We start from the raw sequence: 21,548 nt of genomic DNA on the forward strand, positions 1-21,548 counted from the left end.
AAGAGATCCCAGAGTTTCAACAGAAAGAAAAGTTATAGGTTGACAAATTCACGGACCATGCCCAAGCACCCACGGCTGGTTAGTGGCAGCACCAGAGAACCAGGTTTCTTGACACTTTGTCTAACCTTTTCCCCACCACACCTCTTTGCCTCCATATAGAATAGAGAAATGATATCATGGAAATAGTTTAGAGAGAGACCGTCTAGTTGGTGGATGAGACCTTAGAAGGGAGGCTCCCAGGTGTGGCAGCCGAGGGTCTCCAGCAGGGGAGCACGGGTGGGAGGGGGACGGCGGAAGGTCATGTGGTCATCCAAACCCAACAGCGCCTTCTCAGCCTTCACCCTTCCCACTTAGTAGCATGTTATGTCTGGGGCTCCTTGCTGAAACTGCCGCCTCATCTTCTTTGACACTTTCTCTCTCTACACTCCTACTCTGGATCCTTCCTCCTCCTAGCTCATCAGTGTAGGTGGCCATCTTGTCCTCCCTTTTTAACAAGACCTTGACAATTGTGATCAATCTCGGGACCTAAGCTCTCACCTTGGGAATGACCTCCATACTGCCATTTCTAGGTCTGTCCATTGTCATGTGTTTCAGGCTCACAGGGTTAATTACCTACTAGAAAGCTCCACTTGGATGTCCCCCAGCACCTCCCACTCACTGTGACTGCAACTAAACTCACCGCTTGCCTCCTCACACTTGATCCTCTAGTCCTCCCTGTTTCCGACTTGGGGATCAGACACTTGGGCTCAACATCTCAGCATCGCTTTTGCTACTGTTCCCTCTTGGTTATTCTCCACTGGATGCAAAGTTCTGTTCATTCTACCTCACCAGCATCTCCACCATCCTCCTCTACCTGAATTTCCAACTCTGCTCCTACTTCCACCAGCCACATTGGAGCTGCCGTAATCTCCAGCCTAGATGATTATGCCCCCTCTTGCAATTCTCATCTCCAACCCATTTTTGAGGCTGTGCCTAGATTAACTTTCCTGAAACACAGCTCCAGTGTATTATTTACCTGTGCATTATTTTTAAATTAATTTTAAATCTTTTGCCAAGGCTTCAAACAGAAATCAGCTCCCTGCCGGTCTTCACCTTCCTTCCCACTCTTCCCCTCCCCCACTCTAGGCTCCTGCCCAGCTCAGTGATCATCTTCCCTCCTCACTCACAGCTGTCTTGCTTCTGCGGTTCTGTTCATGCTGTTCCCTCTGGCTGAAAGGCCAACCCCAGCGTTGTGATGTCCAAACATGACCTAATTTTCACAGCCCATCTCAAATGTCCCTCTTTCTCCAAGCCTTTCTAAACTCAAGTGGAAGTAATTTTCCCCTTTTCTGCATCCTCATAACTTGAATCTGTAACTCGTTATCTTCCTCCTTTAATTACTCTTCCTGAACATGTTTTACCTCCAAGCTTTGGCTACAAACTCTCTGAGTCTAGAAAATGAATCTTTATAGCACCGAACCCAAAGCATCTACACAGTGTTTTGCATATACTAGGCAATAAATAAGTATTTCCTTAATAAATTCTGAAAGAAGACACTATGGGACTTGGTGTGGATTGGAAAAAATGTTTAAAGATAGGAATAAAAAGAAATGGAAAAGTCTCAGGTTTAGCTGCATGGAAGGAAAGTAGTGACATTGGGAGGGGACAGTAATTCTGACAATGGAAAGAGATTTGGGGGCTTTAAGTGACAATAAGGTTTTTAAATGGAAATGGCCACCAGGAAGCTGGAAATAGAGGCCTGGAACTCAGATGATGCCAACTTAGGAGCACAGACATGAGAGAGAAAGCCCTGAGAGTACATGCAGTTCCCAGTGAATAATGCAGAAGAAGAGAAATAAATAGGTGAAGAAATGGAGCCTTGAAAAATAGGAGAATAGAAAACAAAGAAGTTGCAGTCAAAGAATAAGGGACAAGAACTAACATCATGAAGAGGACAACATGTCCAGAAGGAAAGAGATGCCAACAATGTTACATATAAAGATATCTATAAGTCACTCGCTGAATGAATGTTTATTGAACATCTTCTATATGCCTGGACTGCTGGATGTGCTAGAGATTCCGTGTTAAATATAATAGAGCCCCTGAAGAGTTACAGCCCAATGAAGAAGAAAAAGCACAGATAAATATACAGCAGGTGGCAATGAAGTGCCATAAAGAAAAGATAAAGCGGGGTAAGGAGATAGAGAAAGGCAGGGGTGTTGTGTTAGATAGAAAGGGTCTAGGAAACCTCTCACGGTGGAGGTGACATTTGAACAGACAGCTGAATGAAGCCAAGGACCAAGCCATGTAAATATCTGGGCAAGTGTCTGGAAACAACCAGACAGCAGGGGGCGTGCTAGCTTCCTTCTGGGTGTCTCAGCCCGCTCTGGCCGGTAAGAAGCAAGAGCATGAGATGAGGAAGAGGCTGACACTGGCATGTCCTGTGGGGTGGGGGCGGGGGTGGTGCTGTGAGTGCCGGATGAATGGAAATGAGGGAAATGGTGCCAAGCAGAGGCAGAGGTACCGTAGAAGTGGGACAGCGAGAATGAAGAATGAGCTCGGGCTTCCTCCAGCAGGGACTCTGTTTCCAGGACATAGTCCTCACCTGGTTCACCCTCTACCTCTGGAAAAAGCCCGCCCTTCCGGAGCGCCCAATTGGTCAATGCCACCACTTTGCCAACTCCCTGACAGAGAACTTCTGAGAGATCTTCATTTCCCTTTGAGTCTTTCTAAATCCTTCCTAACCAGTTTTTAACCCAGTTTGTTAGCAAATCCTGCTGTCCTTTCCTCTCTAGATACTCAGCATTCCTACCTGTCTTTCTGTTTGCATTGTCACAGCCTGAAAACAGATACTGATCCTTTCCCAGGGAAACTGTCTTCCTCCTCAGATCTCTTCCCTCTGAAGCTACCTACCGTTCCCCACTGAGCCTCACCACTTCAGCCATAATCACCCTCTTCTATTGGTATTGCTTTTATCCAATCATCATTTTTTTTTTATCTTACTGATTTTTTTATTGTGTTATGTTAGTCACCATACGGTATGTATGTATGTCATCATCTGTATGTCATATGTTAGTCATCATTAGTTTTTTGTTTTGTTGTTATTTTGTTGTTGTTGTTTTTGACAGAGAGAGAGAGCGAGATCACAAGTAAGCAGAGAGGCAGGCAGAGAGGGAGGAGGAAGCAGCTTCCTGCTGAGCAGAGAGCTCGATGTGGGGCTCGATCCCAGGACCCTGAGACCATGACCTGAGCTGAAGGCAGAGGCTTAACCCACTGAGTCACCCAGGCGCCCCCATCATTAGTTTTTGATTCAGTGTACCAAGATTCATTGTTTGTGTTTAACACCCAGTGCTCCATGCAATCCATGCCCTCCTTAATATGCATCATCAGGCTCACACATCCCCCCATGCCCTTCCATTCTAAAACCCTCTGTTTGTTTCCCAGAGTCCATAGTCTCTCATGGTTCGTCCCCCACTCCAATTCCCACCCCTTTATTTTTCCCTTCCTTCTCCTAATATCCTCTGTACTATTCCTTATGTTCCACAAATAAGTGAAACCATATGATAACTGACTTTCTCTGCTTGACTTATTCCACTCAGAATAATCTCTTCCAGTCCCATCCTTGTTGATGCAAAAGCTGGGTATTCATCCCTTCTGATGGAGGCATAATATTCCATTATGCATATGGACCACATCTTCTTTATCCATTCATCTGTTGAAGAGCATCTTGGCTCTTTCCACAGTTTGGCAACCGTGGCCATTGCTGCTATGAACATTGAAGTACAGATGGCCCTTCTTTTCACTACATTTGTATCTTTGGGGTAAATACCCAGTAGTGCAATTGCAGGGTCATAGGGTAGCTCTGTTTTTAATTTCTTAAGGAATCTCCACACTGTTTTCCAAAGTGGCTGCACCAACTCGCATTCCCACCAACAGTGTAAGAGGGTTGCCCTTTCTCCACATCCTCTCCAACATTTGTTGTTTACTGTCTTGTTCATTTTGGCCATTCTAACTGGTGTAAGGTGGTATCTCAGTGTGGTTTTGATTTGAGTCTCCCTGATGGCAAATGATGATAAACATTTTTTCATGGGTCTGTTAGCCATTTGTATGTCTTCTTTGGAGAAGTGTCTGTTCATGTCTTCTGCCCATTTTTTGACATTATTATCTGTTTTGCATGTGTTGAGTTTAAGGAGTTCTTTATTGATCTTGGGATATCAGCCCTTTGTCTATAGTGTCATTTGCAAATATCTTCTCCCATTCCGCGGGGTGCCTCTTTGTTTTGTTGACTGTTTCCTTTGCTGTGCAGAAGCTTTTTATCTTGATGAAGTCCCTAAAGTTCATTTTTCCTTTTCCAACCATCAATTTTATTTTACTTTTCTTCCTTCTTGGTCTCGGATTCTAACATCACTGAAAATTGAAGCCAGGCTGTTGAACCCTTGTATCAGGAACCAGGGAGCTCTGCCTATCTTAGCCTCTTCACAGTGGTCCTCCCCTTGGCCTGAACTTGTCCCTCCCCTTGTCCCAAATCTGTTCCCAAGCTGGACCACAGGCTTGGCCAGGCCATCTGGGCAAACTTGCTGGCTGATCTAGTACCGACCGGCCACAGGCTTCCCTGGCTCTAGCTGGTCACATAATGACCACAGCCCCTTCATCTCATCCCTGTCACTCTGTGCCCATCCTCACCAGTCACTCCCCGCTCCTGGCACATAAATGTGACATTAAGGGAACATGTGGCCAAGGACAGTGTAAATCTCTGGCTTTGTTAACTCAGAGGATGGCTCCTGCTTTAAGTGAATGCTTAGATCCTTGATCTAAAAATGCAGGGAGGAGGGAGCACTCATGAAACTGGGACAGCCCAAGCACAGTGATGTGCTCGCAGCTTCAAAACCACCACACAATACATACACAGAGGGGCACCTGGGTGGCTCAGTGGGTTAAAGCCTCTGCCTTCAGCTGGGTCATGATCTCAGGGTCCTGGGATCGAGCCCCACATCGGGCTCTCTGCTTAGCAGAGAACCTGCTTCCCTTCCTCTCTCTCTGCCTGCCTCTTTGCCTACTTGTGATCTCTGTCTGTCAAATAAATAAATAAAATTTTAAAAAAATACATAGATACATACATGCAGCATTTCGACTCTGAAGCTTAGGCAGCAGCAGGGTAAACCCCATTATTCGGCAAATATGTTCTTGAATCTATCAACCTTTGATAGGCTGAAGTTACAGGAAAATGTATTCCCTCCCCAACCCCCAAGTCGCTATTCCCCTGACGAAACAACAAAGTCACGGGCCAGGAACTGTGATTTTAGCCTTTCTCCGAAGAATCTCCTCCTGGCTGCTAACAGAGCTGGGAGGTCTCCCTCTGGCCCCATTATTCAGGGGGAATGAATACCATCAGCCTGTGAGCTAGCTTGGCCTAAACTTGGCCCTTGAGACTCAGAACCTGGCTTCAGAAGAGTGGGAGGGGCAGAATACAAGGGAAGAACAGAGGGTAAGAACCTTCTCGGCTGCTTACTGCCTTTGGAAGCACCAGGGTGGGGGTTTCCAACAGGCTGCCGTCTTAAGTAGGAATGGAGAACCCAGGGCCTCTGAGACCTACTGTCGTTGAGGGAGGGTGAGCAGAAGCCTGACCTTCCCCACAGCTCCTGGAGGACATGGCCTGGGGCGCCTCCTGAGGGCCCCTTCCGCTGCCCTTGGCCTCAGTCCTCTCTCCAGCACACACCCTGTCCTGGGTGAACTCTCTGGGTGCAGCCCTAAGGGCACCTGAGAAGCCTTTAAAAAAACAAATCCTGGTGATCTCTGTGGAGAAAATCTGCTGGAGGGAAAAACAAAACAAAACAAAACAACAACAAAAAAACAAAACAAAACCAAACCCAGCAATCTTTGAGTAGCATCGCAGGCCTTGCTGGCAATGCACGGCAGAAACGAACGAAATCTTCAGCCGGTCCGTCCCAAGCGTCTCCACCAGGAAAACAAAGAGGAAACGTCTTACCTCGCCTTTGTTTGTGGGGAATTTCCTAAGAATTCCCATCTCTGCGGCGATTTTCATTCTGGCTTTTAGCCACATGCAAATCCCAAGCCATGCGCTAGAGGTCGCTGTTCATCACAATCCAACCTAGTCTCCCGTGGGGTCCGCCCGCCCGCCCGCCTCCCGGCTTCACCGCAGAGGGAGCAACCTGCGGGCCCGGGCCAGGTATGTCAGGACGCATCCGACTGCAGGGACGTTTGCCCTTCATTACACAGACCGAAGTATAAAAGGGGGAGGGGAGAGCTATCGCCAAAGGTGCTTCCAATTAATTAGAATTTTTCACAAGTGCTGCTGATTGGCGACCTTGTAAACACTTCCCCCTGTTCCTCTGCCTTCCCCTCCTCAACACCCGGTGACCCCACAAGCAAGTTAAAGAAGGGATGATAAGAACGACTTGAATAAAAGCCAGGGTTTCGATACAGGCCATACCTGCAGTGAGCTACTACATGGACACGGCTAGGTTCATATCCCTCCAGGCTGGTTCTGTGCCCAGAATATAAAACAGCTCAGAAATAAAACTACGAGACAACAGAGCCGATAACACTGTAAGCCATGACAGCCTGGCCCGCTGCGGAGATTTCTAAAGCGAGGACTGAAAAGAGCAGGGTCCACATAGAAGACCGTTATTAATGAACAGGAGTTTGGCCTGGCCGACTCCCACTATTCCTTTCCTGCGTCTCCTAAAGACATTCACCTGTTCCTTCTTTAGTCCTAACTTTGGAAATTGTGATTCTTTCCACCCAGGCCAACACAGAGGCGAGACAGAGGCCAGACTTGCCATAAAAGTCAGCAGTACTTTCGTTGGGAGGCAAGTCAGGAAGCCCCTACTTATCATTTGCTGCATTTCCGCCTGTGTCCTTTACTCTGGATCCAAAGTAGATTCTAGATGGTGACGCAGAGTCATTACCCATGCAGAGGCTCGTACAAGACAATGTATAAGGCAGCATTAAGATCACGGCACAGACTCCAAGTCTTAGGGAAATTCCTAAAAGAGCCCAGAGCACCAGTGTAGACAAGCAAGGGCTTCTTGGTAAAGACCAGGGCTTAGCCTCTCCTCTTGGGGTGGGGAGTGCTGAACTGGGGCTGAGAGCATCTGGGGTAGGGAAGCAGACAGGAGCCTGGCTTTGGTGAGGGGACCGCCCACCTGCAGCCAGGTGCGGCTGCTGAGTTGGAGGAGAAGATGGGAGGCACCAACCACCCACAGTGTGGGAATAGGGGAACACGACGGGTATGCTGCGGGGCGAATCTGCGCACTTTCACTGTGGTGGTAAAATATACATAACATCATAGCTGTAGTCCTTTTTAAGTACTTTTTTAAGTACACTGTAGTCCTTTTTAAGTATGCAATTTGGTGGCATTGAGTAGATCCATATTCTCGGGCAACTGTCCCCACTCTCCATCTCCAGAACCTCTTCCTCATCTCAAAAAGAAACTCTGCACCCATTAAGCAATGGCCCATTCCCCTCTCCTCCCAGCCCCTAGTAACCTTTGTTTTATTTTCTGTTGCTATGAATTTGCCTCTTTTATGTACCCCCATGTAAATGAAATCATGCAGTAGGTGTCCTTTTGTGACTGGTTTATTTTATGGAGCATAATGTCCTCAAGGTTCATCCATGTCATTGCATGAGTCAGAACTTCATTCCTTTCTAAGGCTGAATAGTATTCCATTGTGTGGCTATCTGACATTTTGCTTACTCATTCATCCTGTAGACTTTTGGGTTGTCTCCACTTTCTGGCTATTGTGAATAAAGCTCTATGAACATTGGTGTACAAATATCTTTTTAGGTTCTTACTTTCAGTTCTCTTGGGTATATATCTAGGAGTGGAGTTACTGGATCAATGTAGTGATTCTATATTTAAGTTCTTGAAGAACAAATTATTTCCCACAGCAGCTGCACCATTTTACATTTCCACAAGCGAAGCAAAGATATCAATTTTTCTACATCCTCACCCAACACTTGTAATTTTTCAGGTTTTTTGGAGGTTTTTTTTTTTAATAATAGCCATCCTAATGGATAAAGTGGTATGTCATTATGGTTTTGATTTGCATTTCCCTAATGATTAGTTATTATTGGACATCTTTTTTGTGTTTATTGGCCATTTGTATTTTCTTTAGATAAATGTCTATTCAAGTCTTTCACCCACTTTTGAATGACCCTACACTTTTGAGGCAGTATGATGCTTCCGTCCTGGCTTGGGCACTTCCTAGCTGCGTGACCCAGAGCTAGTTAATTTCTCTCAGTTCCTTCATCAGTAAGACAAAAACAATAGTATTTACCCACACAGGATTGTAGGAGGATGAAGTGAGTTTGTATCTATAAAGCGCTTTGAGTAGTGACATAGCAGACGCTTAGTACGTGCTAGATTCATTACTACATGAGGTGGCTTGGAGAGGGGAAGGATGGAGTACGGCTGGTGGAAAGGAGGGACTGGGGAGCTAACATCCTACTACTGGTGCTGGTGGGAGTAGCCTCAGAGATCACCCAGTCTAGCCTCTGTATATAACAGAAAGGAAAGAGGCAAAGTTAGATCCAAGAGCCCGGGGCAAGAGGGGTGCTTAGAGCCACTGCTCCAGAGTCCAAGTCCACGCTCTGTCTACCACACTTTCTACTGACTTCCATTCCAACCTGCAGTGTTCTATTAGCATCCTCATGGGATAGGACTTGAACATCTTCAAAACCACATTGATATCCTCTTATTGGCATCATACTGATGGACTTGCCCTGGTTGTTAGTTCTGAGGCTCAGGGTAGGAGGTGGTGGGAGCAGGAGGTGGTGTTACCTCCAAAATTCCCCTTTAGGGAAAGGGAGCCCCAGGTTCTCTCCGCGTTAGGGGCTGGTCAGCTTTCCGTCAGCATCATAGTTCTCAGAGGCCTGCTCCCACTTTTCCCTCTCACTTCCTATGCCTGTGGGACAGACCAATTAGAGTTAAAGACCAGCGACTAGAAGACCCTCTCCTAGAGAGACAACTCTTGGGACGTCCTCCCAAAGGGCCCGAGAATGCAGGCAGCCTCTACTTCAGGTGGAGGTCTTACTGATTGGAACCCTGCCTGTCCATGTGGAACTCCCCATTTTTCTGGGCCTACCAGCACCTGTAATGATGCCAACTGCCTCCCAGCCCCCATGGTGGCAGGTGACCCAGAAAGAGGTGGGTAAATGGACACAACATGAGCTGAGGCAGCCTGGTCTGCTGAAGGTTTTTATGGCACCTCAGAAACAACTGATGGCATCACTGGTAAAATCAATATGGCCTCTTTTTGCAGTGCCTAGATCTGAAGTTCATGTCCAATTTCCTAAATAGTCCTGCCTCCAACAGCAGAATCCATTCATATCAGCTTGACATAAACCCAGACGCTCTGCATCTCTATCTCAGATTTGGCTAATGTGATTTCTCCCATTCACTGCCCTGAGACAACGCGACACGCATTTTATCTCTCACAGAGCCGCATGCCCCCTCTCGTACAGTCTGCTTGCTGATGATTCACATCAAATTTCCTGTTGGGCTTCCTTTATAGATGCATGGCTCCTGGTGTTTTTACCCATCTTCTCGTGGTGCATCCGGCCCGAGAATTCTTATCTTACTTGTCAGCTTAGCAGCCGTCCCTCTCCACCGATGTTGCCCCGGGCAGCAGAAGGAAGTTTCACATTTTAAGAATGTTTTGATTATTTCTTCTTCCTCCAACTTTCCCCCCTTTTCTTCTAGGATGAATAAATATCAGCTGTTATAACCCCAGGGTCCTAGGGACATCTTTGGTCCTTGCATGTCCTGCGATCAAGAAGGCAAGAAACACCTACGGGCCCATCACCAAGGTCTTCCCTAGGCAGGAGAATGAGGGCTAGGAACCCAAAGCAGGAAGGGTGGCTCCCGAGGCCTGCGCAGCCATTTGGAGGAAGAAGTCGGAGCTTTGGGGGTTGCCCGGGACCCCAAGGATGATTAACCCCACATATGTGTCTTCCACACCAGGAGTTTTTAATTGTTCCCCAAAAGTGCATGAAGAAAGAGAGAATGTGTGGAGAATGAGGGACAGCCAGGCTCTGGGCCTCCTCCCTTGATTCAAGGTGATCAGCTCTGAGTTTGTATGTTTCATACAAGATGGTCTTTGGAAGAAGCCCCTCTGTGGCCCCAGACAGGCAAACCCACAAATGTGCTTAAAAGATCACCATCCTTCCAAGGAGGAAGGACCTCGGTCCCAACCTAGCCCCATGGTCCTTGGCAAAGCATTGGAGGTCTCACTGCTGTCTGCGAAATTAAAAGACTCAGGCTAGGAGATGGCTAAGGCCCTTCCAGTTGCCTGATCTCCTCTTAAATGTGATTCGTAACCTTTAAACGACCATGTCAGCTCCCAGGCAGAAGGACTTGGAGCTCAGTTCCAGGTCTGCCGCTCACAGCTCTGCTATCTGGGCAGGAGGTTGCTTCTCCCCTGGAATCACAGATAACCTTAATGGTCTTGCAAGGTCATTGTACGGGTTAAAAATAATATACATAACTCTTGGGGCACCTGGGGGCCCAGCTGGTTAAGCGTCTGACTCTTGATTTTGGCTCAGGTCATGATCTCAATGTTGTGAAATCAAGTCCCAGGTCAGGCTCCATGCTGGGCGTGGATTCTCTCTCCCTCTCCCTCTGCCCCTTCTCCTGCCCATCCTCATACTCCCTGCCCCTGCTCCTGTACATGTGCTCTCTCTCTCAACAACAACAACAATAACATCAATGAAACCAAACCTATATATAGAACTCTTCTCAGCCCATAGCAGTTGCTCAGTGAAAGGTAGCTATGAATTACTATGATATTTAAGCATATGACTTTAATTCAGCTGATCTAGTGCTGGACATTTAGCTTATAGGTTTTTGAGTGAACGTTCACCAACACATTCATACAAAAGTATTCATAGCCCCAAATCTGTAATACAAAAAAAAAAAAAAAAAAAAAAAAGAGGAGGAAAACAAATAGAATGTGTCCATCAATCAGGAATGAATAAATAAATTATGGATTATGCATCTCTCCATATTTGTATTTCATGACCGTGGATAGGTTTGTTTATTGATCTATTTTGTCAAAAACAAGATTATAACTTATCCTTTTGTTTGTTTACCTCTTCATACTTCTCTATATTAAAGGTAATTTCAACAAATGTTATTTTTAATGCAGCGTTCTACATTCTATGTATATACTTGTTAAGTAAATAAATATTGACTATGATGAGGCTGATGGTGCAGGAGATGATGGGTCACTTTCAGAAGGTGTGGGACTCTTAGGACGTTTTTTGGGTCAATTCCCAACAAGGACCAGGCTCTTCAGATGGATGCTCTCTTTCTTGTCAGTCTTCTTCTTGGACCCCATCTGTTCCACTTAATGAATTATTTGGGTCTTCCTGGGGCCTTCTCCAAGTGCAATAACTCTCTGGTCCTGGTTTTTATTTATTTTTTCTGTTTTATAGCCAGAAAACTGGGAGAAGGGAAAGTCAACAATTCTTACCAGGTCTCAAAACCTAGAGTTGAATGCTCAGCTCAACACCACAGGGTTCTCTAAGGACACAAACCCAATTTCCGGGTCCTCAGTGCTGGTTTCTTAGCACTTGGTCTGAGAGTGAAGAGGCTTGACCTCCTCCAGCAGATGATCTGTTCCACCTGCAGAAAAAGGGGCTCCTATCTTTATACATAAAGCTCGGATCTTGGAACTTTCTGTTTTACTCTTAAGATCTTTTCATAACTACCTTTACAGGCACGTAGACCGGTGCTAACAAAATATTTCCATCACACAGATGAAAAACTCTAGCCAATACTGGTCTAAGGGTGCAGAATTTCTGGCCTAGGAAATAAATGTGTAAGTGAGATCGCTTGGCCTTCTCCCCTGTGAACATCCCACACACACACACACACACACGTTGAATGTCACACTACTTCCTCTGGCTTCAGGGCCCCATCACAACATCCTGTCATATCTGATTTCTTCTGAAGTGTGCCAAGCTCTGCGTGACTTTTCCCTCTCCTTCCCCCGAGACCCCTCTACCCCTCTGGCTCCCCTACTCGCACACAAACTCAGATTTTCTCCCTTCTCGGGTAACGATCAGGAGAAAGTCAGTTGATTTCATTGATTGAATTTATGGTGTGAATGACTGATGACCTTGTAATTTTCTCTGGGAAAGTGAAGGATTTATCAAAGGCATTTAATGCCAATATTTACCTGAAGAGATTATAAATTCTTCTTTTCTCCATCCCTAACCCAGCCCTGGATTAGATGTTGGTCCACAGTCCTACTGTCCTCAGGGCTGAAGAGATCTCTGTTCTTCAGGAAGAAGACAGCTTCTTCTTCCCTGGTAGAATGTTCCCCTGTGATCCTGACTCTTTCCTTCTATAGATATCATATATTCTTCACTTCCCTTTCTCCTTTCCTTCCTCCAGAGCCCAGAGCCCATAAGCCTTTACTCTGAGTGTGTATGTTTGTGTGTATGTGTGTTTCATTTTGGGGGGGCAGCTCACAGGCATTCTTCTGGTCTTCCCATCATTTTTCTTTCTAGTGGCTGCTCAGGTATCTGGAGCGAGATCACAGAGGGATTGCACTTTTATGACCACAGGGCTCCCAAATACCGATCGGCGTGCATAACCACACATCCCTTGGCTTGGGGAGCACGGTGTAGAGAGAAGTAGCTAGGATCTGGGCTAAGAGCCTTATCCATGAAATCCTGATCACTGATCGCTGCTTATTCAAGGGCCCCCCAGGTGTCTCGAGTATGGTCTTGGGCAACATTTATTTTTCTCCTTCCTTCTGCCACTCTCCACCCTCAGGATCTCCCTACGAGGACTGTTGCCTCCTGCTGTCCCACAGCAACTCTCGCTGCTCTGTTGTATCTCCCTGAATCACAGTTAAGAGGGGGCTCCCTCTGTTACACTGGAAGCCCAAGTATGAGACAACTGGGCCCATTCAGCGGCATGGATCTGCCAAGGGGACTATTTTTTCATTTAAGTACCATTTTCATGTTATCACAGTTTCCCTTCCCTTTGAAAGTTGGCACAAATCCTCTGGACCAGAAAACACCATGGAATGCTGGGTGTGCAAAATATCACCCAAATAACTCGTTGATAAGGCAAAGCTGAGCTTATTGCCTACGGCAGTGAGAGTACTTGTCCTGAGTCTCACAGCTTCTCAGAGTGAGAAGGGCTAAGGAGATACATTTAGTGAGATTTCGAAGTCTGACTTAAGACAGGTGTTCAGCGTGGGGGCACGCTGAGGACGGAGGGAGGATCATGGTGTCATAATCTCGCACTGGCGGACAAAACAAAGGAAGGATTTTGGAAGCAAAATGTCTCAACGAGTCTTAGGTTATAAGCTGTCATTTAATGCTTTCTAAAATTAAAGATTTGAGGAGCACATGGATGGCTCAGTCCGTTGAGCGTCAGACTCTTGATTTCAGCTCAGGTCATGATCTCAGGGTTGTGGGATCAAGTGAACAAGCAACTTCTTCCCTTCCCTTCTGCCTCTCCCCCTACTCATGTGCGTGTTTCCTTCCCCTCTCTCTTTCCCTCTAGTGCATGCGTTTGCACACACGCGTGCTCTCTCGCTCTCAAATTTTAAAAAAAAATCTTTTTAAAAATTAAAAAAAAATTAAAGACTTGATATGTCTATCAGGAGGTTCTTGCAATGATCAATAAAATTATCTGCCACTTTTATCTCCCTGGAAAAGAGGTTTCTGTAATTATTAAGTATGTGATGAAGACAGTGGAATAGAAAAGTTGTGTGTAAACTGTAAGCTGCGTAGGAGGTTTGAGTCTTAATAGTAACAAGTCCCCAAAGTACCCATTGGGCTACCTTTAATCATCTCCCTGTACTGCCAGCCCCACCCACCTTGTGCCGAATCTGTAGACCTAGAAATTTCAGACTATTTCCTTTTCTTGTAGTGCTTCCTTTCTCATCCAGGTCACCGTCTGCGGGGAAAGGACTCCTGTTTCCATGCCCAGCTCAGCTACTCGCTGTCTCTTCTCGAGCTCCTCCAGCTCTCCCGCAGACAGGGCTCCTTCCGGCCTTCTGGACAGGCCCCAACAGGCCTGAATTCACACACACTAGGTAGGCCACAGGAGCCTTTGTCCATGACTTTGGTGGACACCTGAAGGTTTGGTAGAAGAGGCAGAATGTACACGTTGGGCCTGTTGTAAAATGGCACTACCGTGGAAAGGGCCCCAGAAAGTAGTGCCATGAATTACTGTCATTACTCAAGGAAATGAGGCAGAGCTGGCTGGATGTCCAACAACAGTTTTACTCCCTCTCACCTGGGACAGAGTTAGCACTGATCTTGGGCAAGATATCAGGCAGGACAGAAGCAGCCTGGGTCCCAGAATTGTCAAATGGAGAAAAGCCTGCCAGGCAGGATATGAAGGAGAAGTAAACTCCTATTATGTTAACCATGAAAAAATGTTCGGTCTGTCTGTTACAGCAGCTCATACAGGAAGCAAGATGATGATATTCCCGTCGGGAGTCGCGAGAAAATGATCTCGGTCATTGTTTGGAACTGAAAAACCACACCAGAGTGAAGAACACTGAGTTCAAGCTTTGGGTGACCTTGATGGAAAACCAAAACAAATGAACTTGGCTTTGGCATATTAATCAAGTGGCAGGTATTTATAGAATGTGTTATTAGCTGATCATCCTTTGAAAGCCAGTTTGCTTCTTGGGGAAGGTTCCTCTCTTTCTTTTTTTTTTTTTTTTTTTTTTTTTAAGATTTATTTATTTATTTGAGAAAGAGAGAGACAAAGAACACGTGAGCAGGAGATGGGGGAAGGCAGGGGGAGAGGGAGAAGGAGAGAAGCAGGTTCCCCACTGAGTACAGAGCCTGATGTAAGGCTCCATCCTACAACCTTGAGATCATGACCTGAGCCCAAATCAAGTCAGATCCTTAGCTAACTGAGCCACCAAGGCATCCCCAAACTGAGATGATTCTCATTTATGTATTTCAGATGGGAAGAAACATAGGGCTAAAGTCATATTTGATCAGAATTTCCTCAATACCTAGATCATTCTCCCTGGAGTTCAGTTTGCTACAGAATCCAGAGAAAACCTCTCCCAGCACCCTTCTCAATAACTTCACGGGCTGGAAGAACTAATACCCTCATGACAAGGAAGTCCTCACTCTCAGGAATTCTCCTGCTATTTTGCTGCCCCTGAGTGCAGGTGTTGAAGCTGAGTCACAAAAATTAATTAATCAATTAAAGATTTAAAAATAAAAATAAAAATCACATACAGACAAGGATAGGCAGGAGCCCTCCTTTTCCCCATGTTTCTCTCATGTGATAGAGAAAGACACAGTGTTGATCGATGTGCAATTCCGCACGAGTTTGCCTGGGATAACAACCGTAAGAGGGTTTGGCCATGCTGGTTTGAGGTGGGCCCCCGCTGAAGATCATTGCTGGTCTGTGTGCACCGAGCAGCGTACATTCTGAACACCAAGCAGCATGCGTTCTGCCCATGTCCCTGCAACCATATGATCCTGGGCATGATTCGCCCACCTTCTCTACCTACCCCACGACTTCCTGTAAAATAAAATTAATGAAATCGGCCAATTTCATGCGAGAAAGGTAGTAACAGGTGGTAAAAGATTATGGACTCTCATAGGAAGGAAATACAGAACACCACTATATATAAACACTAGGTACATCCCAATTAACCCCAATACTGCGACACTTCCTCCTATCGCAAGGTAAGGAGTCCAGTGGATTCAAAAAATCTTTTTTTTTTTTTTATTTTGTAGGTAAAACTTTCATAATGGGAAAAAAACATAGCATTTGGCTCATGCATTCTGAGTCCAAAAGGATTCCACAGGCAAACAACGTTATTAGAAGAAGCCATCCAGCTCATACTTGTTAATTCATTCGAGAGAGCATGAGAGCCGTCAAGCAAACTGGTTTTGTGACATTCTCTTTTGAGGAGGTCACATGGGCCCCTTCAGCCCATTTCCATGTATGAGTCCTGGCTTTGCTGGAGTTATTTGTGGGCAAGGCGCACATGAAAGCTTTGGAGGGTTAGCTTTTCAAGGTTTAGTTTGGAGTGAGAAGAGAAGTTGACTTCAAGAACTGGAAGGCTTAGAGACCTGACAGACTCAGCACTAGGTGCTATTTTTAGTAGTTCTTCAACCTTATTGACATGAAAAATGCCAAGAAGAATAAGACCATAAAGGAGGGCACGTGATTTTACCACCAAATGTGATAGAAATAATTGTTGAAAGCCCTTGTCCTTAACGGCCATCTTTACTCAGTTAGTTACAGCTCCTAACTTCGGGATGGTGGTTCACACTCCAGTGCTTGAGGAAAATAGGGAATGCCTTTGGATTTTATTATTTCTGATAACATGGATTTAAAAATTTAAAAAGCATCTAAACTCATTTTTGGTTTAAGTGTACTTTTGTTTTTAAAGCTTCTAAGTAAAATTACCATAGAAATTTAGACTGCTTGAGAGCTTATGAAATCAGAGGGGAGTGTCACCTCAAACAGATTTTGTGGTATTGTTCCCTCACCTCCTCAGCTGTGGTATTATTTCCTCACCCTTCTGGGCTATATAGCACGTCTCCTCACCTCCTTGGCTGTAGTGTGTCTCCCCCTGCTCCTCCCCTCCTGGGCGGTGTTCTCTCACCTCCTGGGCTGTGATGTCGTCTCCTCACCTCCTGGGCTGTGGTGTTGTCCCCTCACCCCCTGAGCCGTGGTGTTGTTTTCGCACCTCCTGAGTTGTGGTATTAACCCCTCATCTCCTGAGCAGTGGTATTGTCCCCTCACTCCTCAGCTGTGGTGTTGGCCTCTCACCTCCTGAGCTGGGGTGTGAAGAACAGCCTAGGTGCTGCTGCAGCATGCCTTGCTGCTCTCCAAGAGTGGCAGCCATACCATGAGAAAGAGTGGCCGTCCTTGTGATTTGTCTCAGTTTGAGAAATAGAAACCCACTGAAGCCAAGTCAAATAAGCAAGATTTATTAAGGGAACACATTGGAATTAAAGAAGAAATCGAGTTCCAAGGACATCCAAGCACAGAAGCTATAATTGAGCTAGGTCCTGGCTTCAAGGACACTCAGTCAATCCCAGAGCTAGCAATTAATAGATCTTCACTCCAAAACCTCCAAAATTTGCCAAAACTTGTGTCTACTCATGTCATTGCTCCACTCAAAATGCTCCAGTAGTTCCCATCTCACTCAGAGTCAAAGACTAAAGTCTTACCATGACCCACAGGTCCTGTATGATGTTCACCACCTCCCCCGATTACACTGGGCCTCCCCGTCAGTCACGCTGCTGTGACTGGTCATGTTGTCTACCCTGTGGTCCTTCAGCACTGTAGGAACCCTCCTGGCTCCAGGATGCTGTACCTGCTGTTCCCCCCTGCCTGGAATGCTCATCCCCAACTATGTATGTGCTTATCACTTCTTTTAGGTCTTTGCTCAAAGGTTGTCTCAGTGAAGCTGTCCTTCTGTCTAAAATTGTAAGCCCACCCCAAGACTTCCTATCTAACTTAACCTGAATTCTTTTCAAAGTTTTTTGTTATGAAAAATTTTAAACAGTCAAAGTGGTAAGATGAACCCCCCCTTCTAGTCATCATTGATCAGATGTCTAAATTTCATTGATCTTTTCTCATCTATGTCCCCTCCATTTTTTTCCCTGCGCATTATAGCGAAACCTCCTGGCACTGATCACTCTCTAATATATCTTTTCTTATTTTTCTTGGTTATTTCATGTCTCCCCACAAAACATCGGCTCCATGAGGACTGGATTTTTCTGGCTTTGTTCCCAGCCGATCACGGGCACCTCCAAGAGCGCCTGATGCCGAGTAGGTACTCATTATTCATGGCTGAATGAAGCAATGAAGCAGTTACCACAATATTGCCTGCTTTCTTCTCCCACAGCCTCCCCTACCATCTGACCTGCGCAGCCACGAATGCCGCAAGCACTCCTCCTCGGACCCCACCCAGTGACCGTCAGCCACAGCACCTACTTAGTCCCATCACAGACTCTCAACAAGCCCCTGGCTCACAGTCACAAGAGGCAAAACCAGACTGGCCCAGTTCTCTGTTTGTGGGCCACGTCACATATTGTGCTGAGACTGAATTCATCTCCCTGGTGTCCTCTTGTCACCACGTGGTACAAAAGCGGGTACCCAACAGGGGCCGTCGATGGGATCTTTCCCTGGAAAGGGGGTGAGTAATTGGCATCCCTCTTTCAACCACACAAATGATTTTCAACAAATTTGATGAGATTGGGCTATGTCCCTTTTTAGGTGGGTTGGTAACTCTCTCGGGCAGCCCGTATCATTGAACCATCTTGGAGTTATTGTACATTTGTGCATCCCCTAGAGATTTTTTGGGGGGGTTGGGGGGGGGGGGGTTAGTCTCCACCTGCGGGGCAGAAAAGAATGCAGGAATACCTCTGCTCAGTTCAATATCTCTCTTTCACCACTGTCAAGCTGTCAACCAGCAAAGCCCTTTGGGCATCAGACACTCTCCAATTAGGCTTCCAATAAAAGTCAGGAGGTGTTGTCAGGCCATGATGACAAGCTAGGAACCTGAAGGACCAGTAATATTGTAGCAGCCCGGCAACCACAACTGGGATTGCTTGGTGAATGAATGCTCCTTGCCAACAGCGTTTCGAGTCTGCCTGCCAAAGGGTGTGGCTTCGTCTTCAGCCAGCTCCTATGCCAACCAAGCATGGACCAGGCAAGGGTAGGTCCAGAAGAAAATATTACCACCTCAGAGCATGTCCCACGGCTGTTGCATTCTTTTCAGGAAAGACTGTTTATTTTCACTGGGGGCTGGGTGTCCCTGACAGCTCTTTGCCCCACCCCTACCTCAAGCTGCCACTCACGATGATTTTTAAGGCCACCTGGTTTTTAAAGTCATCTTATATAAGGTTGTGGAACCTCAGTCCCAACTCAGATTCAAATTTTTTTAAATTAACAGTATTTCCTTCATTAGCTGTTAGATATTGACTAAGACCTCACAGGGGGTATATCCTTTTTCTAGAGTCTTTCCAGAGTAGGATTGATATTCATCCGGGGCCGTCTGGCTGTTAAGCTATAGAGTACTGGAATACTTCCATACCACTTGGTAAATAAACAATGCCCCAGTCATCACCACTCTGAAGTCTCCCACCATCTCACCTACCTCAGCTCCTCCTCTGAGTCCTCTGGAACTTGGCATGACCCAGGAGGTAAAGGGCTAATGCTGGCCCGGGAGGGACCACAGTATCCATTGTGATGGGTCGGCACCTGTGCCAAACTAGTTGCTAGATATTTTTAATATCACCCCCACTTCTAAGTTAAAAGCAACAACTACCACCACCCCTCATGTTTGACATTTTCATTTTTGCTAATTTCTAGAGAAGGCTGCAGTGGGACTGGGGTTGGACCAAGGTCCTAATCCTGCACAGAGAGAGGACAGCCAGAAAGAGAAGTAATGGTACAATGCTGCAAGTACTTTCCTCCACTATGGGCATCTCTGCCCCAGAATGATAGCCACACAGGACACACATGTCTATGGTCTGTGCCTCGCTGTATTCCCCAGCACCCAGAACAGTGCTCAGAAAATGCTCAATAAATCAACGTAAACCTTGAATGAAGACACAAATTCCCTGATCTGATGACCCTGTTTTTGCCTAACTCGACAAACGTAGGTGAATCTGAGCCTTTTCAGGACTTCACACTTTTGACTTTTTTTCTGAAATATTTAATCTCTTCCCACATCAAGGCACAGAGGGGATAAGCATATCCATGGCGCATGTCACTGCCTGCTCTCCACATTTGCAGTGATGTGATGTCTGGAGGATTTCCCTGAGGTCCCTACGGTACCCTGGTTTCTCCAAGATACTTTGATTTTCACTTCTAGAAAATTAGCCTCACACATGACATCCGTTTGACCAACTTGGCAGAAGCCGTTCCAGGATCTCAGGCAACACAGGTGACACGAGAGAGCAGAGTAGCCTTTTGCCATCTCAGCTCCGCCATGAGCCACATCGTGGGACACGAGCCACATTGTGGGACATGAGCCACATCGTGGGACATGAGCCACATGCAGACAAGAAGCCCCCAGGGGCTCCAGCGTAGTAGATCGGGGTCAGGGACCAGGAGGAAGTGAGGTAGGCAGTAGGCTTTGGAGAACTGGAGTAAACAAGTTCCCCTTCTCTAGCTGCTGACCAAAGGCCACGCTGGAAGCAGGGAAGGGCTATGTTTCATCCATCAAGGTGTCCCCTACCTTCTCTGCACTGTCCAGCTGTGCTCACCCAGGACATGTTTTCTGTCAGCAAGATCTCTGTGGGATTTGAAGGGTGAAGGAGCAGAGTCTCTGAAGGAAAACTTAAATACGTGACACTTAAGAATCAGCCCTCTTCCCTGTTTATGAAACTATAGGAAAGAGTGTCAGCCTCTGACCACACGTCCCACATGCAAATCCACATTTTCCTCTTAACTGTGGTTTGGGCACCAACGTGATTCCAATACACCACAGAGATGGCTTGTTTCCCTACAAGTGACACGAATCATGCGTCACAGTTACACTTTGTTTTTAACCCCTTTCATCCCAGCATTGCCACGCAGGGTGCAAACTTTAATTAATACCCCTCACAAAGTAGCGAGGATCATTATCCCCGTGTCAAGTTTGAGAAACTGAGTCATCGTAAGCTGTGACCCACAGGCCACAGACTGAGTCAGTGCAAGAGCAAGAGACCAAATTCCTGATTCCCAACTGCCTGGCCACTGGCCTGGCCTCACACCCACTGCCGGCCTCTCTTCTGTGAAGCTGCTGGCTTTCACCTGGAGCTAGCCAGACGCCTCCCCTGAAGCCTCCTTCTCATTCCACGGCTAACAAGGATGCTGCGACCCAGGAGAGGCGGAGACCAACAATGGCGGAGACATATCAGAGCATCTGAGGAGCTTCAACACAGATTCAACAAGAATCTGGGCCTGACCTGGGAGTTTTCTCCCAGGACTGTGACACCACAAAGCCCCAACCTTTCCAGAAGCCCCTCTCCCTTCTCAGAGCACACTTAGGCCGCACCACCCTTTTATAGTTCATGGTTCTTAGTGACTATATGAATGATTTTTGCCTTCGTCCTTTTCTTCCTATCTCTCTGCTCGCAATCAGTCCCCTGTCTTTCCTCTCTTCCTTTCACAACACATGCATTTCCTCCTCTGCAAACGATCCGCAGGTCCGCACACTTTGCCCTAGAAGTCATGACCGTCCACTTCTGGCACGCTCTAGAAAAGGAAGCCAGGAACTGACTTCACTAGAAATCAGCTTTTGGGGCATAGGAGATTATGTCATGTAAAGGAGAGACACAGGTAGCTGGGAAAGTTCCTGATGGGGAGCAGGGTTTCCACTAGGTGTTGCACACAAGGGTTATTTTTGTTTTGTTTTGTTTTTTCCTGAAGGAGGACAAATACAAGGAAGTAGAGACCTGACAAGTTTTCACTTAAGAGATGGTGTGGTGCAGGGGCTTAGAGAATGGGCAACATGGAGCCCAAACACAGCAAAACCTGACTGCACACTTACCAGTCGTATGATTTAGGCCTCTTTCTTCATTGCTTGATACTTCCA

General features: G+C 46.4%; 1 long non-coding RNA gene across 1 annotated transcript in view; it reads right to left on the reverse strand.

Annotated features, from left to right (window-relative positions):
• Positions 1 to 6,045, reverse strand: part of LOC131833492 (uncharacterized) — a 30,974-nt gene extending 24,929 nt beyond the window's left edge. Inside the window, exon 1 of the long non-coding RNA XR_009354491.1 lies at positions 5,966 to 6,045. This is a non-coding gene — a long non-coding RNA (uncharacterized LOC131833492). The remainder of the gene's footprint in view (positions 1 to 5,965) is intronic.
• Between the last annotated feature and the right edge of the window lie 15,503 nt (positions 6,046 to 21,548).

This window comes from Mustela lutreola, chromosome 6 (genome assembly GCF_030435805.1).
Source record: "Mustela lutreola isolate mMusLut2 chromosome 6, mMusLut2.pri, whole genome shotgun sequence".
Taxonomy (NCBI): domain Eukaryota; kingdom Metazoa; phylum Chordata; class Mammalia; order Carnivora; family Mustelidae; genus Mustela; species Mustela lutreola.